The sequence below is a fragment of the Condylura cristata genome, unplaced genomic scaffold, assembly GCF_000260355.1.
Source record: "Condylura cristata isolate star-nosed mole 26May11 unplaced genomic scaffold, ConCri1.0 scaffold00065, whole genome shotgun sequence".
Classification (NCBI taxonomy): domain Eukaryota; kingdom Metazoa; phylum Chordata; class Mammalia; order Eulipotyphla; family Talpidae; genus Condylura; species Condylura cristata.
The window spans coordinates 288,957-296,027 of NW_004567166.1; positions in this window are offsets into that span (position 1 = coordinate 288,957).

The window sequence follows — 7,071 nt, forward strand, 5'->3', positions numbered from 1 at the left end:
GAGGCAGAAAGTGCAGAGAAGGGAGGGGAGGATTTCTGAGTGACAGGTGCAAAGGTCCTTGGGCAGAGTCCTGGCATTTGTCCTGTCATTTCTTGGATCACCCAGACTGGGCATTCGAAGGACATGTACATTTGTGTGTCCCAGTTGGTCTCCGGTGCTGGGGTGGTGAGGATGGGGAAGCCACCCCACCCGCCCCCACCACATGCCAGACACACCCAAGCCACTGGCGCCCCCACACTCACTCCAGGGGGGACAGCCGCTCCCACACCCCTGCTTTACCTCCCAGGATGCTTGGGGGCATTCCTTGGGAAACTCAGGGAACAATCCTGGTTTCTATTAAAGCCCATGCGGCCATTTCTCAGGTATGCCACCTCCACCTCTGCGCCCTGATATTTCCCCTCCTGTGACTCTCGTGGGAGGGAGTTGCCAGGCCCCCCAGGCTGGTATCTGCAAGCACACTGCCAAGCACCCTGTGAGTCAGAACTGCGGGCCCTCTAACCTCCAGCATCCCCTGCTGCTTTCTGAAGGCGGAGGGACTGACTGGGGCAGCTGGGCGACTCAGTACCCGCTGGAGACCTGTGGGGGATGCTGAGCTGCCCATTTCTCCCACGAAGCACAGCCCAGGCCCAGCTGTGCCCATGAGTGGCCCAGAGGCGCCTTCCTGCTGGGCAGACTGGACCTGGGTGAGACTGTGCCTCCCTCCAGGCTGGCAGGGCTGGAAGCCAGCAGCCTGCTGGGATGGAGCCGCTGAGCTTTCCTCCTCTCTCCAGGAAGGCCTTGTGTAGAAAAACAGAAGAGAGGTCTTAGGCTGAAGCAGGGCGCCCATGAGGTGGCTGCCTGGCAGCTTCCTTGGGGGAGACTCTCCTTTTCATCTCTGGTGCCTGGAAAGGAACAGCTCAGATCCAGGTTTGCTTTCAGAGATTTATTTCCTAACAAAAGAGCAACGCTGAGCACATAGGTAGAGAAATTTACCTTAGAGAATGGGGAGCCCCAGGGAGAGACCCCTCATCCTGGGTGCTGGGGGGGGCAGGCACTTTCCAGGGCTCTTCTGGGGCGCTCTGGACATTCAAGGGGTTTCCTACCCGTCCTCTCCTCTTTTTTTCTCCCCTCTCTCCCTCTGCATTTCTCTGTCCTCTCTTTCCCACCTCCCCAGCTGCCTCTGCCCTCCTCCTCCCCTCCTCTCTCTCTTACACTTTCATCCTGATGTCCACTTAGAAGTGGCAGTATTTTGAGCAGCCAGGCCAGGTTTTTCTTAAGTGGACCAATTTCTCCTGTGCTCCCCTGGCACTAGATTCTATCTGCTAAATTCTAGAAACACCCGCGCTGACGTGGCTGGAGACTGGGGCTGTCCTCTCTCCACTTTGGTCGGGCCAGGGGCCCCTCCAGGGCCCCGCCCACTGGGCGCCCCACCTGGCCTGCCTCCCCTGCGCCAGGAAGCCCACGAGCCTGTATTTTACCTTTGAGGTGCTGGTCAAATTAAAAGGGGCTGATAAGGCTTGGGAAGGTTTCCCTCCAGAGCACCAGCAGATTTTCGATTACATTTCCGCTGGGTTTGTCAGCTACCAAACCCTACTTCGGGACCCCCTGTCTTTATGGAGCCCTCAAGTCAGAGATGCCCCTCTGTGGATCGATCGCACAGAGTGGACCCTGCACAGGGCTCCCCACCTGGAGCACCAGGACCTCCCACCCCAGGAACGCCGGCACCCACAGTGCCCAGGGCTTCGTCCAGTTTGACACCCCCAAACGACCCAAATAACTATGCCCCTCAGTTTAGGGAGGCAGTGGCAGGTGGGAGATGGGGGTCTGGTGGAGCAGCTGGAGACAGGGGCGGGGTCCCGGGGTGAGACCAGGGTTGCCCCTCCAGGCACTGGAGACAGGTTTGGAGGTTCCCAGGACATGCACCTGGGGCTGGGGAGTGGGAGACCAATCTGGGGAGACTAGCCCAGCCCTATCCACACTGAAGTGCCCAGCCCAGTCCTGAACCCCAAAGGGGGTTTGGGGACTGTGCTCCTGGCTAGCCAAGTACTTCTCTGGCCAGGGGAGCTTCCTAGGGGGTTCAGCCCAGGACGGGGCCTCCCAGCTGAGTGCCTCTTGCCAGGGCCCTCAGATGTGGCATTACTGTAGCCTTCAGCTGCCCCTGGGCTACCTGGCTACCTCTAGGCACGCGGGAAGTGCCTTGGTGGCCACAAGTGCTGGGCTCCTGGCAGAGACGGGTGTCCACACCCCAGCGGGCCTCCCCGTGGGATCGGCTGAGTTAACCACGGCTGAGTTAACCACCGTGGGGGCTCCTTTCCTTCTGCACTCCAGCCTTCTGCAACTCGGGGTCCCCCTTTCCCCTCCCCCTGCTTCCTCTTGCCTCTTTCCTGCGCACTCTCTCCTGGCCCTCACCTCCGCCTTTCCCCCCTCGTCTTCCTCTCCCTCCACCCTGTTCACCCCCTCTCCTTCCTCTGCGCCCCATCCCCTCTTTTCTCCTTCCCCTCTCGCCTCCCCCACCCTGTCTCTTCCTCCCCGGCCGCCCCTTCCCTCCTCCTCCCCCCACGCCTCCCCCCTTCCCGCTCGCCCTCCCCCCGGTCCCCCCCTGCTCGGGCTGGGGGGCGGGGAGGCTGGTCGGCGGGGCCGGGCGGGGAGGGGCTCCAGATCGTTGATATTCCGGGTCCAGCCGCTCGCTCCATTCTCCGCGCTCAGCCGGGGGGAAGTGTCGCCCCGGGCCAAACATATGCTTCTCTCCGCGCTAATCCGCCGGCCGCGCCGGTAATTGCACCAGTGTCCACGGATTCGCGGCGCTTTGTCCCTCGCTGGCTCCCGTCAGCTCTGGCACACGCCATTTCAATCAAATCTTTTCAGAAAACGGTCTCCTTTTATCAAGTCCCAGCCCCCGCGAACCCCAGCCCTGGGCCAAGTGGCCTCGGCGCGCCGACGCCGCCCGCAGCGCGGGATACCGGCCGGGGCGCAGGGCAGGCAACTTTCAAGGGCCAGCCCGGGGGTGGGGGTGGGGGGGGCGAGGAGAGACGGGGAGACCGGTGGAGAGAGACAGGCAGGCAGGCAGGGACGGGAAAGACAAACTTGCTGAGGGGGGCAGGGAGAGGGACGGGGGAGAGGGAAGGGAGGGAGGGGAGGGCGGACGGGCAGAGGAGAACAACTAAACAGCAGCGTCAGCAGGGGCGCAGGTCTTTGGCTGAAGCTCTAGGTGTCAGGTGTATTCAAAAGGAGAGGTGAGAGGTCACCCCAAAGAGGAAACACCTCTCAGTGATTTGTTTCTCTGCACTGGCAGCTATGAGCCTCCGTGGGGTGTGTGGGCACGGAGGCCAGGCGTGGGGGCGCCCCGGGGGACCTACCGCTGCCCCCTGCTTGCGTGTGTCCTGGGCAGGTCCAGGATCCTCCGGGAAGGGGCTGCCCCTCTTGTCCCTAGGAGAGAAACTTGTATTGGCTGGAGGCAGAGAGGAAGGATGAACACCGGGGAAAACCTAAGCAGCTGATATAAAAATTTTTTTGAAGCTCTAGGAAAAAAAATAATGAAGCCAAATGCAGGGGAGGAAGCTGCAGGTTTGGTTCTGTGTAGCAATTATTATGCAAATACACACAGGCCGGGAGTCGGAGTTCCATTACAGGAACACAGTTTTGCGGCTTGTTTATAAAATGAGAACGTCAGAGTAATGAAGAGTTTCCTTCAAATCCACCGAGACCAGTCCTGGGCTTTTCCTTTGGCAGCAATGCCTTCCGTGATGACCCGGGCTGGCCCTTGACCCCCTGGGCAGGCAGGGTGACCGCTGGGGATGGCCTTCCGGGCCCCGCTGGACCAGCCCCCTGCCCCGGGGGCTGGCCTGGGCTGATGGAATCCTAGTGACCCCCTCAACCAAGGGGAGGCCCACACACCCTGTTCACGTCGTGGAGGTCGGGGTTGCTTGGGACCAGGCCTCAGGAACCCCGTTTTAAAGGGGGTTGGAAGCAAGTTGCGAGTCCTTTTAGCAGTGGGAGCTGGTGGGGCCTCCACGCTGTGGGGAGTAGCTCTCCCAGCCATCCCAGAGCTGTGGAGGGGCCCATCTCTGAGCTCAGAAGGGCTCCCTGGAACCCCCATGTGTGCTGTGGCCCAAGGCCTGGAGACTAGACGGGAGCCTTCAGCTCTCAGGGGCAAGAAAGCAGAGCTACGTGTAAGGTATTTTTAATCCATTTGTCAGGTCTGGTCTTCTCGTGATTATAGGACGAATGAAAGTCTCACAAGGGCAGAAAGGCTGGGCCTGGCCTCTCCCTTGCCAAGATGGGGGGCTCTGGAGGAGGCATTCTCATCTCAGAGAAGGGGACACTCAGAGCAGCGTGATGGATGCCTCCTCCCCCGCTTGGCTCCGTAGGGTGTGCTCAGCAGGGCTGTGGAGTCCCCCAGTTTCCACCGGCACCCTCATCGCAGGTCTAATGGAAAGACTGAGAATGGTTTCCAGGGATGGAAGGTGTTTTCTGGAATGCCGCGGAACTGGGTGTGAAGAAGCTTCTTCCATTCCAGGCAGTGGGTGGTTCAGGGGGCTGGACTTTGGCGGCTTTTTGTCTGGGGGCTCTGGTCTCTGGGGTCAGCGGACTGGTGAGGGTGGTGGGCGCCACCAAGAGAGGAGTGGATTCCCAGGGTGGGCACCTGGCCTCCCAGGCTGCACCACCACCGCCAGAAAGTTCTGACAAGGAAAACTAACAGCCAGCGCTAAATAAAGAGCTCATTCTTAGGGGACCTTTCCTCAAACCTTCACACCCACTATCCTGTGCTCGAGGCTGCTGTCTAACCCCATATAGGCAGGAAGCTGCTTGCTGATCTGAGTCCAGGGAGCAGAGGGGGCCAGTGAGGTGTGTGTGTGTGTATGTGTGTGTGTATGGGGAGCCTGCACACCAGAGCACAGCCACCTCCCTGAGGTGCAGGGCTGAGATAAGTACTGTCCACCTGCTGCTTTCTGAAGGGGTCTTTCTGGGGTGGGGGCAGCGGCTGGACTGGGAGGCTCTCCAACTGCTGGGGCTGGGTGGTCCCTGTGGCTCTGTCCAGTGGGGCTCCCAGCCCTGGCAGCAACTGGCACGGGAGACCCGGAAGCCCTGAGCCAAGGCCCCCAGAAGCCAGGTCCATGTGGGAGAAGGCTCCTTGGCTCGGCTGGGGTGTGCAGAATGTCCATGAGAGGACCGGGAGAGCAGAATGGACCGTCCTCTTAAGCCTCCTGGCCGAACTTGGTGTTTCTATGCCTTTCCCCTCCTTTGCTGAGAAACCTTAAGAACCTTCTCCTAGGCTGGGATTTAACCACAGCCCTTACTGGCTCAGCTTATGAAAACCAGACTTCTTTGGAGACTGGTCTTCTGGCAGCAATTAGTTTGACTTTTCTTTAACAAAATTCTTTGTAATGCCATTCAAAACACAGGTCGGCAAGTGTGTGGCGGGTATGGGGATGTGTGTGTGTGGGGATGGGGATGGGGCGCCGGGTGGGGGGTTCTACAGAAGGCCAGTGCCCAAGCCTTGGTGGGAAAAACATCCCAGCGTTTGGACCTGAACTTTGGGGAGCTGTGAAATGTTTAATTAGGGTGCTGGTTGGGGTCCTATTAAGTCGGGCTGCGTTTCTGAGAGATTCTCTGAACTTCGGCTGTTGCCTCCCACCCCCCCACCCCCCACACCATGCAGAGTGTAAAACAATCCCTTCCCTCACTTCTGGCGGGGGTGATTCCAGCCAGTTGACCGAAGTAGGTCCGTTCAACCTGGGATGAGCTGAAGAAAACCTGGTGGGTGGATGCTGGAGGGTGGACTTGGGCTAGGCGGGCCCTGCAGGAGAGAGGACAGCCGGTTCCACCTCTAGTCAGCTGGGGGCTTGTCTCTGGCTCCAGGGCACCAGCGCACTCTCTCGGAAAGGCCCCCCACTGCCCTCCTCCCTCACTCGCATTTAAGAATCCAATCCCACAACAAACAAGAGACCCATTCATGGAGGCTGCAAAGCCACCTTCTTCTCCCACTTATGCAAATACTAAATTGAATCTACTGGGAGAGCCCCAGCCCCTTGCTGGGTCCCCAAAGTGGAGTGCTCCAAGGAAATTGATTCCAACAGTTCACATTCGGGTGGGTGTGGATGTCTGTGAGTCTGAAGGTGGAGACACAAATACATCTTGTTAAAGCTGTGGCCGCCGATTGAGAAGCAACCCACAGTTTTAAGCGCCCGCCCCCCTTCCTGGGGAGATAAGAATTTGAGCCATTAACGAAGCGGCTCTGCGAGCTGTGAGCAGCCAGGACGACGCGGGAGGAATGCCTCCCTGAACCCGCGCCCTCGCTCTCCCGCCCTGGAACGACCCCATGTCGGAAGGGCCCGCCCGGGCAGGCCACCTCCGAGGGGAGGGCCCGGGCGAGGCCACCTCCCGCAGTCCCAATGCCTGGCCGGAAGCTGGAAGAGCCTCGCACCCCCGGAGGGGAGCCCTCGGGGAGAGGCGCACCCTCCCCCAGAGGCCCAGACCTGGGGCATCGGGGTCACCCCGAAAACCGGCTCGTTCCGGGATCCAGGACACCCAGGCGCTCCTGCTGTCCTGGCCTCGGACACAGCCAGGCCTCGTGAAGCTCACTTTCCCGCAAGTGGCCACGGAGGCAGAAGGTTCTCTGCTTCTTGAGGACGTCAAAGTGGGGACCGCTTCCTTGTGACCCTAGGCGGGTCCAGGTTCAGAGTCCCAGCAGAGTCAGCCCCCAGCAAGCCCAGGGCCATAAGGGCAGAAGACAGTGCCCCTCCGTCACCTCCTCCGTTTGAACATCCCTCTCCCCCCCGCCAGCCCGTCTTCCTGCACGGCCGATGCATCATTTCAATAAGAACGACTTCGCTTTAATAAAGATTTAATACGTTAAATCTGTCTTTGCCGCTGACGAATGCTTCTTTGTCTTGAAAACGATTTGGGTTTTACCGATCAGGAATTCTGGGGGACAGGCTGGAATTCCGAGTCGGGCGTTAGTGTTGTTGGATGATGACACTTCTCCGGGCCAAGAGCCCCGCGAGCGCACGGCCAGCGCCCGCACGCAGTGCGCACAAACCCACCGAGCACCCGGAGTGCCGGTGCCGCAGGGGCCGGGCGCCAGGAGGGAGG